We start from the raw sequence: 19,538 nt of genomic DNA, 5'->3' as shown, positions 1-19,538 counted from the left end.
TTCATGAGCAAATGAACTCTCTAGGTGGGTCTGTTTAGAACTTAGGAGGCACTAAGAGGCAAGTGACTTGTGCCAAGCCAGACAGCATGACTTTCTTTCTCCAAACACTGAACAGGATGGCAAAAAAAAAAAAAAAAGTTCAGTGTACCTGAGCGTTCCCTGAGATGCTATTTATAGCAACAGGGTATGTGAAAACCCAGCAATGGCCTCTGCAAGTGAAATGCATCATTCAGCCTCTTCTAGCTGGGTCAGCAAGAACCTCCAGGTACAGAATTTTCTGCATGCTGAAACAATGCACAGTGGCTGGAATTTCTAGGGGGAAAGACCTTCCATATATGACCTTATATATATTACATATACATAACTGGTAAAGAAAAATATTATACCCATCTTAAGTAGGCTAGCCTGGATGACACTCGATCAAATAATATGGGTTATAAGAAAAGAATAAGCAGAATTGATACATAAATATATAGTATAAAGGACCCCCCCAGGTGTGAAATAATTAAACCCGGAAAAAAAATTTTTCCAGAAGCCTCTGTCTTCAACAGTAGCCAGGTAGACACTTGACGCAGCACAAGGATAGTATTTCACTTCCTTGATGTCCAGTATGTAACAGGGACAGCTAGGGTTTGAAAATATTGTTAAGAGAGACACAGCATTTAAAGTGTGATATCTAAACATTTGCCAGCAGAAAGTTGACAGCTCTCTGCACTAACACAACAGGGACCAGGGGTGTGAAGAGGAGGGTTAGGCATGGAGCAGCATTGGCACACCCAGAACGAAATAAGGTATCTATCTCAATCACTCCTGACAGAAGGGTATGGAATTAACACTAGAAATAGACTGATTAGATCTATACTTTGTCAGCTGTAGGTTTAAGTATGTATGCTCAATTAGCTGTTCATTCATTCCACAAGTATTTACTAAATGCCTACTACGTGCCAGGCACTGTCCTGGGTGATGGGACACAAGTGAAAACCCCGTTCCCACAGTGCTTACATTCTAGTGGTGGAAACAGGTAATAAACAAAGGTAAATGAGTAAAATGTACAGCGTGTCAGAAGGGGACATAAAGCATCATCATGAGAGGATCAGAAAATGCTGTGGGAGAGGAACTGCAATTTTTAACAGGGTGGTCAGGGCTCAAAGGAGATACTCAAATCCTGAAGGTGATGAGGGAATGGGCCATACAGATACCTGTGGCAACTGCCAGGGCAAAGGCCTTGAGGAGGGAACATGCTTGAGATGTCCAAGAAAGAGGAAGGAGCCCATGTGTCTGGAGACAAGTGAGCAAGGAAGAGGAGAAGAGATTAGGGAGTTAACTGGTGGGGAAGCTGGGGGACAAAATCTGTAGGGCCTTGTGGGTATTGTAAAAATTTTGGTTTTTACTCTAAGAAGCAACACCATGCAGGATTAAGCAGAGGAGTAGCATTAAGACATATTTTGGAAGAATCACTCATTTGGCTATAGGATGTCAAGGGCAGAAAAAGAGGGGCCAGTTAAGAGTCCTCTATAAGAATCCTGGCTGGGGATGCTAGTGGCTTAGACTATGGTGATAACAGTGGTGATATAAAAGGTAGGCCCGTTCTGGAGATATTTTGGAGGGAACACTGACTGGATTTGCTGATGCAATGGAAGTAGGGTAAGAGAAAAAGAGGGGAATCAAGGACGACATCGAAGATTTTGGCCTTAACAACTGGAGAGATGAGCTTGCCATTAAGTTCACTGGAAGATTAAAGGAGGAGCAGGTTTGGGGGGAAATATGAATATCAATTTTAGATATATCAAGTGTTAAGATGGCATTAGAGATCTAAGTAGCAATGTCATGTAGGCAACTGATTATATGAGGCTGTAGTCAGGGAACTGGTCTGGCCTGAAGATAAAAGTTGGAGTGAGCAGCATGCGGCAGGTTATTTAAGTCATGAGTATAGACAGTGAATGTGTATCGATAGAAGAGACAGGAAGTCCAAGGACTGAGTCTTGGGGCACTCCAACAAGAATCAGGGGACTGAGGACAATTCAGTAAACAAGACTAAGAAAAGCGGCCAATAAAATGGAAGAAAAAAACAGCAAAGTGTGGTGTCCTGGGAGCCAAGTAAAAAAATGTGTCTCAAGAAGAAAGATGAAACGGCAAATGTTCTGAGATACACACACACAAACACACACACACAAATATACATATATATTTCATTCTGTTGTACATAGGGTCACTATGAGTCAGAACCAACTCGACAGCACTTAACAACTATATATACATATGTATACACATCCAAAACAAACAAAAAAAAGTTTTGGAATACACATATATATATATACATACCATAATTTAAAAAAAAAAAAAAAGAAGGGAAAAAACTGCATCAAATGCTGCTGATAGATTAAGTCAAGTAACAGCTGAAATTTGCCACGGAAGTTAGCAAGATGGAGGCCACTGGTGACCTTGACAAAGACAGATTTGGTTCAGTAATGAGAACAGAAGACTGATCTGAATTTGGTGAATTCTACATGTATATTTTCATATTTACTGGGTTTACTTGTATATAGTTTACGTGCAAAGTATGGATGCACTCATCTTCCACTAATATTTCGTTGTCTTCATAAAAGCCGATGGAAAACACCCCTGAAGTTTTGTTAAAGAGGGGTTCTTGAACCGGATGGACTGGTAATTCCAAGTTTCCAGGCAAAAATCTGGACTCAGTAGATCTGGGAAGCAGCAGTAACAGCATCACAGACCTGGTTACAAACGCTACCTCCTAACTCCCTGCTTGAGGGATTGTGGGGCAAGCTGTCAAACTTTTTGTCTTTAAAAGGGAGATACTACTATTGTAGAGGATTACATGTGAAATGAGATAATGCATGTGAAGTATCTAGCCAAGCCACTGACATGATGGTCAACTCATCTTCACTCCCTTCATTCATTCCTTTCCTCCTCCTAGCAGTGTTTGCTGATTTTTTAAGTCATGAAATGCCTAGATTTCATGGGGCTCTTGTGAAACACAGTAAAACAGTGATTTATCTGACTCCATCTTAACAACTAGGAATAATTTTATTAGCAGAAAGTTTAAATATTGTATTCATGCATTATAAATTCCAAACACACACTTTCATGCTATTTCTGATTTTTTTTTTTCTAATAGCATGGGCTTGCTACTTCATCTTGTCAACTTCTAGCCCTCACATAAGCAATTTCTTTGCGACAAATATTTATGGAATGCCTGAAGCACTGATAATATATCATCGAACAATAATAGCACATCAAAGTTTTACAAAAAATATCTAGAAGGAAAAACTTGATAAAATACTATAAAAAAAATTAGCAAATTGAGGTAAAACTACGATTCCTTTATCTTAGATACAATATCTTAATTGGCAATGTTCAATGATTTCCAGAATTATGTATGAGTAAAGTGTGGTTTTCTTTTGGGTATACTGAATATAAAAAAATTTAGTCATTCATCTTCCCACGAATATTATAAATTTGGTTTAATTAGTTTTAATTAGCTCTGTGGTACATAGGGTCGCTATGAGTCGGAACCAACTCGATGGCACCTAACAACATGTTTTGACAAGGAAGAAGCAAGGCCATGTTTAGATTATGGCACCGTATCCTTCCTTTTCAAATGTATCTCCTTTCACCATGCAAGAAAATATCTACTGGATCTGAGGATACAGTATTCTATAGCACTCCTCTTGCCACTCTTAAAAAATACTATTCTAAATGAAAGGGTGGACTAAACAAATTAATTATAGGGATGAGCTTAAAATATTTCTAAACTTCTATTCTGCCACTAACTTATCCTATAGATTTCTGTACAAATGATTTCACCTATCTTTGTTCCACCTGTTAATGACCATCTTTTTAATGGCATGCACCTTGCTTCCTCTCGAAGAAGAAGCCAGGATCAAGCAATAAACCCCAGTAATCAAACAGCTTTTCACAATACGTAGCTCACAACACCACCATTATATTAACCATCTGGATTCAGATTCTGATTTGCCAGGCCCCTCAATCTCTCAGTGCCTCACTAGAAGTTGGGCATAATAACCATCTCTGATGGTTAATTTTATGTGTCATCTTGACTAGGCTGTGGTTGCCAGTGGTTTGGCCAAACACTAGTCTAGTTGATGTTCTATAATGTCATCAACTGTAATATAATAAAAAAATCAGTTGAAAAAGGAGTTTCCTTAGGGTACATTCTGCCTTCCAGACTATAAATAGATGTTTTCACAGAACTCACTCTCTGTATTCATTCTGCACTGTTTCCATCGCCTGACCTACAGATCTTGGGATGTACGCCAGTAGGAGACACCAACCTGCCACCTGACCTATGGATTTTGGACTCACCAGCCCTCACAACAGAGTGAGCCAGTCCCATGAAGTAAATCAATCAATCTCTATATAGATAGGTAGGTAGGTAGATAGGTATAGACATAGACAGACAGAAATAAGTTACAAATATATTTGTGTGTGTACCTATATCTACATATACGTGTATAACTAGTTCTGTTTCTCTAGAGAACCCTAAGACACCATCTCAACTATCTCCCAGTAGGGTTATGAGAATGAAAACAAGTGAAATGTTGAATGTCATCAGTAAACTCAGAAGTCCTACATTCATTTATTACTACACTACTATATACTAAAATAACTAAGTTCCCTGAGGGGGGAGAATCACCATTATATTGCTAAATCACTATAATATGTAACCTAACTTTGTGCAAGATATTCCCATTTTCAAAGATTTATGTAGATTTTGAGCAAAATAATAATTTTTGATCGTTGGTCTTTTGTGAATATATCCACTACTTCTACCCATCAGTGAATTTAAAAATGGACATTTTTGCATGACTCATTGCAGGTATCATAACTTTTTTGTTCACCATTCTGTATCCAGACTAAGCACAGGTTAAGTGTGGAACAATTTGTTCAATAATGTAATTATTTAATTGGGAGATATTTGCAGAGCATCTGATCTGTTCTCAACATTGCCTGACCTAAAGTGCCCAAATGGATATATAATTTAACCTCCGAGCTTAAAGAACAAACATACGCTCCACCACTCTCATATATAATATATAATAAATATAATATAATATATAAATATAATACATAATAAAGCCAATAAAGCCATTCGAAATCTTGTTTCTTATCGTTAGCTCTTCTACAGTCTGTACCACCTGTGCTCTGATACCTCACTTCCTTTCTTTTCAGCAACTCATTGGTAGGCACATATCACGGGTCAGGTGCTGCTCTGGGTGCTGAGAATGTAATGGTGAACCAAATAGATACATCCCATCCCCAACGGAACTTATAGTCTATCGGGAAATACAGAGTTTACCTAATTCAAATGTGCAGTGTGCTATGAGGTTAACCCAATCCACTGCCGTCGGGTCAATTTCAACTCATAACGACCCTATAAGACAGAGCAGAACTGCCCCATAGGGTTTCCAAGGCATCTTTACAGAAGCAGGCTGCCTCATTTTCTCCCACTGAGTGGCTGGTGGGTTTGAACTGCGAACCTTTTGGTTTGAGCAGCCAAGCACTTTAACCACTTTGCAAACACTGTTCCTTGTTATGAGACTAGGGAAGACCTTTCTGAAATCTGCAGGTTTTAGGCATATGAAAATAGGTGAGGTTTCTGGTCTGTTAGATAATCTTAGTAAGGTTTTAAAAAGGTAAATAAACTTAGGGTCATGTTTTGAGGCTTGAATGAAGGTGCAAGACTTGTTAATGGCTAGAAGACTTTTCTCAGAAACAATCTAGGAGTGCCAACTGTGAAAATACCCCCAAGCTGACAATATGACTTCCGGAAGAATGCTATTAAAATACCGAAGAATTTAAACCCAGTTTTTTGTGCCTTATATATAAAGAACACCGTAATATCCCAGAAGGGCTTTTAGAATTAAGTGAAAGAAGAATCATTTATCAGAAAATCATTTCTAAAGCCCACAATCTCACCTCTTTCCCTCCCACATGGGCAATCCACACAAGACAAAGCCATAAGAGCCAGTGAGCTGAGACCCCTTTCCAATGCAGTCTTAATCGGAGGCATAAGGAGATCTTGCCATGCCTACTCATCTTCCGTCCAACTGAAATAACTAGATATATTGAATCCACCCCTATGGGCACTACCTCTGTGAGTAACTGGGTTAACCATTATAAATCATGAATTGTTTTAGAGTTTGAGCCTGCCTTGGGGGCAGAAGGCAGGACAGAAGTAGTAAGGGGGTGAGAAAAGTCACCTTTAAAACAAGTCAACAATTTAAAAATTAACATTGTGCACTGATGTAAAATCAAAATCTAAGAATGAAAACTGTCCTGTTAAACCACTAAGGAGCAGGACATGAGGTTAGGGGACAGCTTGTAATGTTTCTTACTTCTGGAGTGTAATAATAACTCATTGCTGTGGGGGTCTATTCCTACTCATAGAGACCCTGCAGGACAGAGTAAAACTGCTCCTATACTGGTTGCCATCGAGTCAATTCCAACTCATAGCAGCCCTCCCCTACAAAACAAAACAAAACAAAAAAACAGCTAACCTTAAATCTAGGCTTCTTGGGAGCAACAGGAAACCAAAAGGTTTGGAATTCCAGAAGCAATTCAGTATGATTCTATCAATAACCCATTGCCCTCAAGTCAATTCGGACTGATGGCAACCCCGTGTGTTACAGAGTACAGCTGCTCCATAGGGTTTTCGTGGCCATAATCTATGGAAGCAGACCGCCAGGGCTTTCTTTTGAGGTTCCACTGGGTGGCTTTGAACTGTCAACTTTTAGGTTAGTAGTCCAGTGCAAATCATTTGCCACAGCTGATTCTAATAATAGTGGAGCTCTACTAGATATGACTTAAGCCCTGAACAGACAGGAGGAGGCTTTGAGGCTCCAGGATTTATGAGAATTGTGTGATCAATCAAGTAAGCAGACCAGTGCTCAATTAAATATCTTTAAATTCAAGAATTTATCAAAGCAACAAACTTGTATTTTTTAATGTTCTCTTTCTTTTGAAGATGGCAACACAACTCCATTGTTTTTAATTTAATATAAAATATAAGATATACCACATTATTTTTGCAATAACTCTTACCATACTAGTTCCTGTTCTACTGCAGCCTATATTAGTTGACTCGCTGCTATTATAGGAAGGGGGGGCAGGTGTCACAAATATTCCTGAATAAACATTGTTTCATTCTTTCAAAAGATTCGACTACTCTAGCTAAATGTTGCTGATTTTGTTGTAAATGTATTTTTATGCAGAAACGCTTAGCCAAAAGAGCTGACACTTTTATTTTCACACTTAGCAACACAAAGGAAACTTGAGTTTTTTTTTTTTTTCTTTCTCTCTCTCTCTACTCCCCTCCATACTCTTTCTCTTTGATAGTAAGGGGGGACAAGTCTTCCCTTTCATGCAGTTTGTGCCACGATTCAGGAGACGGATCAATGTCATTGTTAGATGTGCGTCTCAAATCTTATTAGAAAAGCAGAGATTTTGATTTGCAAACCTTCAGAGTGGCCTGAAAGGCTGTCACTATATGCCAGCTGCTATCAGTCACTATGCCAAAACATATGTTTGCCCTTATTGACGAAAATCTCAAGTTCTTTGTCCATAAGAGCAACAACTCACACATCTAATTACATTCCAACCCGTTCATTTCATTGTACCCTCACCACGTATCCACATGGACTCCCACACATAATTATGCTTCACCCACACACATAATTTAATTTTTTGCCCATATGTTAATTATATCCTCAACCCAGGCATCTAAATACACCCCCTGCCACACATCTAATTACATCCCCCCCCTTATGAATATAATTACACCATCCAGACACCCATCTAATTATGCCCTCCTCAACATATTTAATTGCGCTACCCTGCTTGAGGACCTAGTTACACTCTATCCAGTGCATCAATTAAGCGCCCAACCCTCTAACAATATTTTTCAGTTGCCCGCCTCTTTATCACTATACCCCAGTCACTTTGTTACTTCAACCCAGGATTGGCAATTTCCCACCAGCAAATTCCTAGTAAGCATGGTATCCAGCTAAACAGACAAAATAATGGTAAAATGGAGCTGAATTAAGAGCAGCTCTGTCCTTACCAGTAAGTAAGTTAATGCGTATTTGTTTTTAAGTCATTTATCTAGCCCCTTGGAAGTTTAAATTAAAATTTCAGCTGTTTTATTTTGTATGTGTAAGCATTTTTATGATTCAAATATCTAGTAGTTAATTCATTTCATAGAAAAATGCTTCTCGTTACAGATATTTAATTATCAAACCATTAAAAAAAATTACCCAAAGCTTTGCCTGGGGATATATATTTATAAGTACTAATTATAGAATATTTGCACATCCCTACCAATCAAGGAAGCTTAACTGATCTTCAATTCTATGAAACCAAATTTCCAGAAAGCTGCTGCTAAAGTTTGTATTTCTCATTCCGCTAATAAAATTTTGACTTAAAAAATTCTAATTCAGCGTTGTGCTTTCTACACAGGATGCGTATCTCTGGAAACTGAATGATGTGAATATTAGATACTAGATATATTAGATTATATATATTCAATACATTGGATATTATTTCCCGTTAGAAAAGTTAGACTCAATTCATTATAAAAAAAAATATTTAAGCATCCCCAGGGGCATTTTGCATTTTTTACATATGATCTGTTTTCCTGGGTACAATCCCTGGAAGCCAAATAGCGGTTCATATGACTGTTCAGCAGATTTATTAAACATTTTCTAATCAATTCCCAGAAAATTGAAACTTGTTACTGATACTGCTTCTGAGCATGAGTCCTGAATACAAAAATAATGATGAAGGTTGTGCCTCATTTCAAACTGAAAAAACCAAACCCACTGTCGTCGACTCGATTCCGACTCATAGCAACCCTACAGAACAAAGTAGAACTGCCCCATAGGGCTTCCAAGGCTGTAAATCTTGACAAAAGCAGGCTGCCAAATCTTTCTCTTGCAGAGCCACTGGTGGGTTCAAACTGCTGACCTTTTGGTTAGCAGCCAAGCTCTTTGACCACTGTGCCACGAGGGCCACATTTCAAAAGTATTCAAAACTGGTTTTCTGTTTGTTTTTCATGATGGAAAGGAAAGGAAAAATGAATTGCATGCACAACATTTCAAAGGTAATAGCCAGTGTTCTTAGTAGTGGAGCAGAAAACAAAAGCAGCAACAGCCAGAACTGAGCCTGATGCTACTTCAAGACCTTGCATTCGCAGCTCCTTGGTTGGAAGTACAAACACAGACAGTGCATCGTCACATTTGTGAGCCTCCCTAGAGACTACCTGCATCCCAATTCTGGCTTTGCCGGTTCCCCTCAGACCACTAGCAAGTCATTTAACCTCAGTGCCGTAGTCTTCTCATTTGTAATAGTGGTACCCACATGATAGCGTTGTTGTGAGGACTGAATAAATTTGACTGGCAATAAAATAGCTGTAAGTTTTATTTTAAATGGACTAATATTTCCTAAACAACCTTGTATTCATTTTTGCTTCTCTCTCTCCTAAAATCTCCTGAACACCTACCTCTACAGAGGCTGTAGTATTCTTCCCTCTTTCTACCCTTGGTGTTAAGTGTCAGGAAATGGTTTATTATTATTAGTTGGCTTCTAGATCTTGTCCATCAATCCGTCCTTCACTCTCATATCCTAGTTATTCTACAACAAAGGTTGATGCAAGTTGCTCTCCTATTAAAAAATGTACCACACTTCCCCTTGCCCACAGACAGAAATGTATGAGGTCTTCACACCTTCAGTGTGGCACCAGGGCCCACCAACGCTCCAAACTTCCTGTGCAGTCTTCTTTTCCATCACATCATCTATCCACATAATCAATATTCTCTCCACACCATTTTACTCATCTATGTTTCCCAAAACCTAGTCTGAATTTTTTTGTCTCCCTGCCTTTGTTCAGGCTGCAACAATGCCCTTTCCACCTCCCCTTCTACTTTCCCTATTCCATTATCTACCTACTGAGTTACATTTCTTCCTCAAGATCTGTGAAGTGTCTGCAGGTATTGTGTCCAGTTAGATCCCCAAGAAGAATTAGACCAGAGGCAAATTAGAATTAATTTATTCTCAGTGAGTCATGAGAATTATGTATTAAAGCTGTGCAGGGGCTTGTAAATAAATGTGGACTTAAATCAAATCATCTCATCAATACCTGCAGAGATATTCAAATTTATTATTGCAGCTGTTTTGTTTGTTTTGTATTTTTTTCCAAACTAGGCTGCATGCAGAGAAACTCCATTAAAAAAACAAACAAAAAAAAAGAGAAGCAGAAAATGTTGTTCAAGATAAGGGGTGGGGGTGCCCCTCCCTGACTTCTTGGCCTCTCCCTTACTTCTAAGAAGTGACACCTAGAATCACCAAGGAAATTGAGGGTGCAGAAAACAACTAATCTAACACAACTCCACTTGTTCAGAAATGAAGAACTACAAATACCAAGTAAATTTCAATTAAGGACATTTGGTAAGTATTTAGTGCCAACCAACCACATATCAGGGACTATACAAGATGTTGGGCAAAACCTGACTCTAGCTCAGTGTTTCTTCCACTAAAACTCAGTGTAAATTAAGACATCCGTTTTCTTTTCAACTATAAAGAGTGTGCAATTACTGAAAAATGCACAAACTGCTAAATAGTTAATCCAATTTAACTGATTAGGCACCTGAGCTAGTAAAGCCAGGATCGATTGCCTAATAATCAACAATTATTTGCATTAAAAAAAAAAAAAAAAGCAGGCCTAGGATGGATTATTTCATACAAAATCATTTTATTTCATTAAAAAGCAGAGGGTATTCTCTTTAGGATAGCTGGCTCCTGTTACTTCATTTCCCAAGCTTTATAAAAAAGTATGAGTCAGCCTGTCCTGAAAAAAAAAGGAAAAGAAGCTATTTCCATAGCGTCCCTTTCCTGCCAGCATGCCCCCTTAATTATCTCCTAGGACCCCCCCATACAAACCTCAAATCCTTGATTTCTGTAGCCTCTACATTCACTATTCACATGCCTACCTGCGCTTATTTACTCTCCTTGCTTGAGTCATCTTCTTCCCTGTTTTCATAGCACAGCCTCACCACATTAGAATCACCCAGAATTTGATACCAGAAGAGTGCAATGCTGCTCTAACAGATACCTAAAATGTGGAAGCAGTTTTGAAATTGTGAATGGATAGGAGGCTGGAAGGGTTTTAAAGTACCTACTAGTAAAAGCCTAGATTGCCTGAAGAGATTGTTGGTGAAATTGTGCACATCAAAGACAATTCTAGTGAGGACTCAGAAGGAAGTGAGGAGAGCTGTAATGCTGGAGACAGCGTAGATGAAGCAGCAGCAGAGAAACACGGCAGTAGAACCAGGAGACCAGTGCTAGATAGTGCTGAAGCCAACCGATGGAGTAAGAGAGCTGAGTGTCTTTGCAAGGAGGCTTCCTGGTGAAGTGGGATGCCTCTGGGCACTTATCGGTTGAGCTAGGCTTGCTGACCCATGGAGCAAGAGAGCTGAGTACCTTCTGGTGGAAGTTTACCAGTGGAGTGGGGTGCCTCCAGGCACTTATCAGTGGATCTAAAGAGCTTTGGAACACTTGCTCCAGTAGGGCAGACATGGGTAGTAAGCTCCAAGGGGCTGAGAGGCCAAAGAACCAGGAAGTAGAAGCTGAAGAGACAAGAAACATAGGAAGCAGAGCTGCCTTGGCCTCAAAGGGTACAGCCACAACCTCTTGGGGTCTCAAAGTGTCATGGATTGAACTGTGTCCCCCCAAAATATCTGTCAACTTAGCTGGGCCATGAGTCCCAGTATTGTGTGATTGTCCACCATTTTATGTGATTTCCCTATGTGTTGTAAATCCTACCACTATGATGAAATGAGATGGATTAATGGCCATTATATTGATGAGATCTACAAGGTTAGATAGTGTCTTAAGCCAATCTCTTTGAGATATAAAAGAGAGAAGCAAGCAGAGAGACAGGGAGGCCTCATACCACCAAGAAAGCAGCACAGGGAACAGAGCGAGTCCTTTGGACCTGAGTTTCCTGAGCTGAGATCTTCCCAGACCAAGGGAAGACTGATAACGAGGACCTTCCTCCAGAGCCAAAAGAAACAGAAAGTCTTCCCCTGGAGCCTGTGCCCTGAATTCAGACTTCTAGCCTACTGGACTGTGAAAGAATAGATTTCTCTTTATTAAAGCCATCCACTTGAGGTATTTCTGTTATAGCAGCACTAGGTGACTAATACACAAAGTGTGGAGCCCTGGCCTCTGGGGTTCCAAAGGGTGGGGCCACAGCCTACTGGGTTTCAAAGAACCAGATCTTCATCAACTCTGTTCTGGACTGCAGCACTGCCATTCACAAGTGCCAGCGGGACAGACTAGGTCTGCTGCCCAAAGCTGAGTGGGTGGGGCTGCATGCCCAAGGGGCAGATTAATGGGGCCTACCAGGGCCAAGGGAGTAGGGTCGCCACTCAGACTAGGAGAATGGAGCCGCCCAAAGCCTAGAAAGCAGAGTTGCCATTCCAGTGGGCCTGGAAGGCAGAGCTGCAGCCCAGGGCTGAGAGGCCTTCATCCAGAATCGAGACAGTGTGGCCAACACTCAGAGTCTGGAGGGTAGGGCCATTGCCTAAATGGTCTCAGAGAACAGAGGATTATTTTAAGTCTTGAAGCTAATGTAATGTGTTCTCCTGACTTGCTTGGTACTTGTTATCCCTTCTATCCCTCCAATCTCTCCCACTTGTATTGGAAGTATCTAGCTTGTGCCTGTTCCACCATTGTACTTTGGAAGCAGATAACTTCTATGCTGAATTTCACAGATGAAGAATTTTTGGATTTTGGACTTCATGTTGATTTAAGACTTTCGGGATGGTATGATGGGGTGAATGTGTTTTACATGTGGCAAGGACATGAACTTTTGTGGGCCAAAGGGTGGAATGTTACAGATTGAATTGTGTCCCCCAAAAATGTATGTCAAATTGGCTAGGCCATGATTCCTTGTATTGTGTGACTGTCCATCATTTTGTCATCTGATGTGATTTTCATATGTTATAAATCCTACCTCTCTGATGTTAATGAGGCAGGATTAGAGGCAGTTATGTTAATAAGTCAGGACTCAACATACAAGATTAGGATGTATCTGAGTCAATCAGTTTTGAGATATAAAAGAGAGAAAAAGCAGAGAATCTGTGAGACCTCCTACAACCAGGAAAGAAATGCTGGGAGCAAGCATGTCCTTTGGACGTGGGGTCCCTACACTGAGAAGCTCCTAGATCAGGAAGATTGAAGATAAGGACCTTCCCCCAGAACTTACGGAGAGAGAAAGCATCACCCTGGAGTTGGCATTCAGACTTCTAGCCTCCTAGGCTGTGCGAGAATAAATTTCTCTTTGTTAAAGGTATCCACTTGTGGTATTTCTGTTACAGCAGCACTATACAACTAAGACAGCCTGAAATGCATGTTTAAAAGGCATATTCTTGGTCCCACTTCAGCCGTTCTGAAATAGAATATCTGGGTAGAAGTCAGAAATACAAACTCCCCCTACATAATTCACAATTCTTGTGCAAAACAAAGTTTATGACCCACCAAATCCTGCCAACTCTCAGATACAACCTAAGGTCTCCTCAGAACATTCCCTGATCAATTTCATCGCCTGGGATCAGCACCCACAATCTTGTCTGCCCCCACAGAAGTACCTATAATACTTACTGTCAGTTTTGCTAACCAGATATTCTCAACACTTAGTATTTGGTACCAATTTGCTAGCTATTGTTTTGTGTATACACTCATCCTCCACAAGTAAATCTCTCAAGGGTATGAACCATGTCTTGTAACTCTTAATGTCTCGGAATCTACCAGGATAGGTTCAGAAAATGTTTTAATCAGTTGGTTGATTTATCCATTCCAAATCCATCTAGAGGAATGTCAGGAATATATCTGAGTCAATGGAACAAATCTGTTAACATTTTCAGACCGCTGGTATAAAGGTTAAGAAAATTGTTAAATGGCACACAGCTGATCTAAGAGTCTGGCTCAGGAGTTTCAAACTCAGATGCCTACAGAAGCCTGATGGGTAATATAAATAAGTGGAAGGAACACAATAGGGAGTGCTGGGAGCTGGTAAACAGAGGGCACACGGCCAAACAAAAAGGATCAGGAACTGCTTACATCCTACCTATGGCCATGGGTTGCAGATATTCTGATTACTTTTTCCAAGTGAGACTAAAAACCCAGGTTTTTATGTGAAATCTCCTAGTTTTTAAATATTGGCAATATTGTTCAAACGATTTTTTTCTTTTTTTTTACGGTAAAGGCTGAACAAAATGCATTTGAAGCCCTGATTTGCCTTGGGGTAGCCAGTTTGTGTTTTCTACTCTAGAACCCAGGTAGGGCCCTGGCAAACTTATATTTATTTAAAGAGTAGGAGGTTAGAGATATGTGTAATCTTAAATTATTCAGCAAGATGTAGGGAAGAACATGTTACAGGGAACTTTTTCCCAAAGAGTGGGAAAGATTCACTTTTTTTTGCCAGGCCCAAATGAAAGGTCCTTTTCTATGGTGGTTAGTGAACATTTTGGTTTCTTTGAGCAATCCAAAGGGTTTTTGAAAAGTCTCCCTAATTTCTGATCAAAATAACATTAAGTAATATTCAGATATTACCCATAGTGATTTCTCAGTCTTCTGCCTCTGAGACTGCTCTTCTAAAACAGTCGTCGTTTGTTTTCTAACCAAAATAGGATCAACTTGTCCATAGCGTTGTAACTTGCTTTTTTTATTTAACAGTACCTTATGGATATCTTTCCATCATTTTTTTTAATGCCAGCATAGTATTCCACTGTGTCAAACCATTGTCATCAAGTGGATTCCGACTCATAGCGACCCTATAAGACAGAGTAGAACTGCCCCATAGGGTTTCCAAGGAACACCTGGTGGGTTCAAATGGCCAACCTTTTGATTAGCAGCCAAACTCTTACCAGTACGCCACCAGGGTTTCCATTCCATTGTGTACAGGTTCATAATTTAACCAATCCCTTACTGGTGAATATTCTAGGTTGTTCTTAATTTTTTACTATGATAAACAATACTGCTATAAACATCTTTGAATCGTGGTTGATTCTGGAATGTTGATGGGGTGGGTTAGCCCACATGATTCTTTCCTGTAATATGCACAATAAAATTTGCTAAATTTTATGTGAAGCCCATGAAAGAGGCATTTCAAGACTTCTTTTAACTATATTGCCCTCCCTAACATATTCCACATAAAATCCCTCATGCTGTCCCTGGCCTGACATATGTAATTGTGCACTTGTCCAATGACTTCCCTAAGATAAATACTTAGGCATGGAATTGCTAGTCAGATGATAAGCACGTATTTAAGGCTTTTGGTACACATCGCCAAATAACTCACCAGAAAAATTGTAACAGGTACACTGGTACAAGTGCGCTTGAGAGCACCTATTTCTCAACCTCCTTATCTTGCTACCTTGAAACAATTTGTGTTCTATTAATAAAAGTTAGCAGCGGGGTAATATTTATCCATTTCCATAAGAAAAACAGAATGTGAATCTCCTTACATACAGTAAAACCTGTGAAATCCAGAAACTGTGTAAGGCAGAAAAGTAAAACCTGTCAGAAAAGGAAAACTCAAATATTTTCCGCTAAAAGAGAGTGAAAGAAAAGTGGTAAGATCGCACCCTGTCAAAGGCAGAAAACTGGCAAGACCTAGAAAAACGAGGCAGTTCTGTTGAGTTGGGCTTTCACAGGTTTAACTGTACTATTACAGCTGTTTCACACACACCAGGGAAGAGACTTTATTATGTTGTCAACCATTCTATGGTGTATTACTTAATCTGGGAGAAAAGGTAGTGCAGCTTAAATAGTTAAATGCACAAACTTTGGCTTCAGCAGGCCTGAGTTCAAATTCTTGTTGGAATTACAGATTAGAACCAGTTTCCAGCTGTGAGAGCCTGAGTGGGTCACTTAGCATCCCTCAGACTCAGTTTCTACATGTAAAAGCAGGGCTTTGGACCAGTTCATTCCAGTTCAACCCCCTGCTAAGAATCTGCATTTCCATCCCAGACATACTGAATCAAAATCTACATTTTAAGAAGATCCCTCAGGTCATTCTTATGGAATCTTGTTAAAATGTAGATTCTGATTCAGTATATCTGAGGTAGAAATGCAAATTCTCAGCAAAAAAATCACCTGAGATCTTGTTAAAATGTAGATTCTGATTCAGTATACCTGGGATGGAAATGAAAATTCTCAGCAGGGGTTTGAACCAGAATGAACCAGTTCGAAGCCCTGGTAAAGCAGAGACGAATAATACCAGTCTATATTTTTATATGTCAGAATTACCAAATAATGAGCTCAAAACATTTAGCATAGAGCCTAGCACATAGGAAATTCTTAACAATCTACAGCCACAGAGCATGTCCTTAAAACCAAATCCAATTATAGAAGTATAGTAACCCATTCTTGAGTGAGTTTTCTGTAACTGATTTGAATATCATGAATATTTTCTATACATTTTAACTAAAATGTCCCATTTTTAAGAAATTCAATTTATTTAAATGAATTTATTGTTTTTAATTTAAAATTAAAATGCTGACTTAAAAATTTGTTCAATATAATTTTTCTTCTAAGTAGATACATTTGAATTAAGAAAATTTTGGGAGTTGTGTTTTCTATTTATTGCTTTATTTGTATATATGCTGGCCATGGAGTCATATGTAGTATATGAAAACATATTTTAAACTTTATTAAAATGTGTCTTTTTTCTGAGTTAGTGGACTCTCATAAAATGGAGGAACTTGAATCAGGCCTGAGGCAATGGAACAGTGTATTCCATCTTGTGACAAGCAGAAGAAGAGGAAGGGGCCCAAAGAAACAAATGTTGAAAGATGAGCAAGAGAACCAGCTGTAAATGTTTGCAAAACACTGCTTACTTCATTGTTCTATCTCTTATGCAAACTGTTCTAATGTTTAATGTTGAAATGAGGTAGTTAAAATGTTTATCAAGAATGCTTGTGCAGGTTGTTCCAGGAAGGATGTATGTTTAAAATAAGATTACTGTTATTAGGAAAGACGGTGATCATGTGCTCATCTTGTGACTGTGGTCACATGTCCCCTCCCCATTTTACCATATAAAAGACCTACCCCTTTTCCACTAAGGTGGGACACTTTGTAATCCCGCTTTGCACTGTGTTCCCCAGCCTGGCTGTTTCTATTCCCTGAATAAATCTCTTCGCTTTCATTTTTTAATGGACTATGAGTTTTGTTCAATGCTACATCTCTGGTGTCAGAGAAGTGGGATCCGAAGGTGCCTTGCCAGCATCGACCCCTCCAGAAGTCGAGGACCCAAGCTCAGGTACCAGCAAGAGCCATTTGGGTTCTTTGTCTCCATGAAGTCCTGGGAGTTGCTGCAGGCAAATAACCTCCTGGATTTGACATCTGCTTTTTTTCTTGAATTGATGGTCTCTGATTTTTATTTGGGGATCTGGTATCTATGTATTTGTCTGTCTTTTTGTTCAATGTAAATTTGGATACTCTGGCCAAGACGTTGGTTCATGTTTGTAACTTGATTATTGCCTAGGAATTTCAGAATCTATAAGTTGCAAAAACATGGACATGAGTTCAAGCAAATAAAATCCCTTAGGGCACTCAACCATCAATGGAAATTCTCCGGTGACAGGATAAACTGGTTCAGGAGAAGGGTCAGAAGCATTAGGCTGTCCTCTGGTCTCAAGACAATGCCCCTGTAATATGGCAAACATTGGTATAAGCAAAACACATTGTCCAAACCCTACAGCAATCCCTTTAAGGTATTTGTTTGACTCTGAGAAACCAAAAGTAATGATCGAGTTTGGATTTTGTTGTCACACGTTTGTTCTGTCCGTCAGATAATAGTATGGAGAATGCCAAGTCCAAGAGCAACTCAAGGCCCCCTTCCAGGACCCCTGCCCACTACATGAATAAGCACAATGGTCCTCTGACCTGTACATATTTATCTTGGTGGCATAATATTACTATGGATAGTTTGAAAAATCAATGGCCACTTTGGGGATCTATTGATCTTTGTAAACTAGCTTTTCTGTGCTGAAAGCTAGAAGATAAAGGCACCCAGATTAAACAACCTCAATGGGATGCCTTTTTGATTGGTATTTAGAGGTCTACAAAAGACATTAGGACAGCAAAACAGCTTCCCTGCAGGACGCAATTTCGAAGTTAAAGGAGAACAAGAAATTGCAATGTCAGAGCTCTGCCCTTACTTTTTCCGGTCCTCTGCGAGCTACTGTTCCTCTATATCCTTCTTTGCCTTCTTATTCTTCTGAAAACCCTCTGGCTGAGCTCCCTTTTTATCCAAAACAAATATGAACCACCTTTGCCTAACAAGTCATTGCCAGAACGCCTTTTTAAATCCACCCTAGTATGGCTGAAGATACCACTCATATCACTTTCACTCCTTGGACACAGTCCAAACTGCTTAGTATTGTAAAAGATTTTCCAAAACTATGTGAGGACCCCTATAAATCTGCTAAAGAATTTAAGATCCTTGTTTGAGGCTTACCAGCCTGGACTCACTGATTTATACCCACTAGTCCTATGATAATCAGGCAGAGGGAGGTCCCTCTAAATTTGAAAATGAAAGAACTGTTACAAGCCATAAAGAAACAAGTAATGGTAGGCTCACAGGACTGAGAAAATTTAGACTCCCATATAACAGCTTTCTGAGTCCCCAACACTGAGGACACCCAGTACAAAGAGAAAAAAATAAAAAGCCTTTCAAGACAGACTTTTATTGAGCAGCCTTGAAGAGACTTTAGAGGTTCCCTCTAGAATGTGCTGATAACTGTCCCTGCCAAGATGACTGAGTAGCAACATAGTTGCAGCTGTAATGGTAAGAAAAAATAGAAAAACTAAATGAGGGGGACTGCTTCTGTGTTACCAGGCAACCAGACTAACCAGTACTGCTTGCACTTGAAATAGTGGAGGTGTGGCTCCACAAATGATTGAGGGATCTGCCAATTTGGCCCAGATCTTCTGATTTTCAGAAAAAATTAAATTGAGGAAATTAAGGGAAGCAACCTTGCAGACAAGGCAGCTAAAAAAGCTGCTTCTCAGATTACTCTTGCCCCTATGATGAATAAGAAAAAGGTTTCCCAAATTTGTCTATTAATGATTCTAATTATCATGACTTAAGTTTAAAAAAACTTTCAAAACATCAACAATTAGCTCAAACAGAGGAAACTGGAACATGAGAAGAGGCTAAATGACTTACCAAGAGAATAATAAAAATTAAAAGGAATTTAGTTATTTCTTGTCTTTCAAAATACCTATGCCAACTTAAACATATGTAAACAAATTGAGACTGATTCTTTCTTGATAATGAACACACTGCTCCAGAGATTTTGAAATGACCCCCCCCACCCAAGTGAAAACCTTTTTAAGACAAGAGAAAATTTGAATAGGAATATACACTATTTAGACAAACTTAAACAATAATTATGTTTTGCAGTATATAGGCTTAATTTCCAAGATTTTTA

At 39.3% G+C, this 19,538-nt stretch overlaps 1 protein-coding gene across 1 annotated transcript in view; it reads right to left on the bottom strand.

The window, feature by feature from the left end:
* ST8SIA1 (ST8 alpha-N-acetyl-neuraminide alpha-2,8-sialyltransferase 1) overlaps nt 1-19,538 on the bottom strand; it is a 166,305-nt gene that overhangs the window by 67,778 nt on the left and 78,989 nt on the right. The gene's annotated exons all lie outside the window — the stretch shown is intronic.

Source organism: Loxodonta africana, chromosome 4 (genome assembly GCF_030014295.1).
Source record: "Loxodonta africana isolate mLoxAfr1 chromosome 4, mLoxAfr1.hap2, whole genome shotgun sequence".
NCBI classification, from domain to species: Eukaryota; Metazoa; Chordata; class Mammalia; order Proboscidea; family Elephantidae; genus Loxodonta; species Loxodonta africana.
Note: the sequence above shows the minus strand (reverse complement) of the source record. Positions and strands in the feature narration are given on the sequence as shown.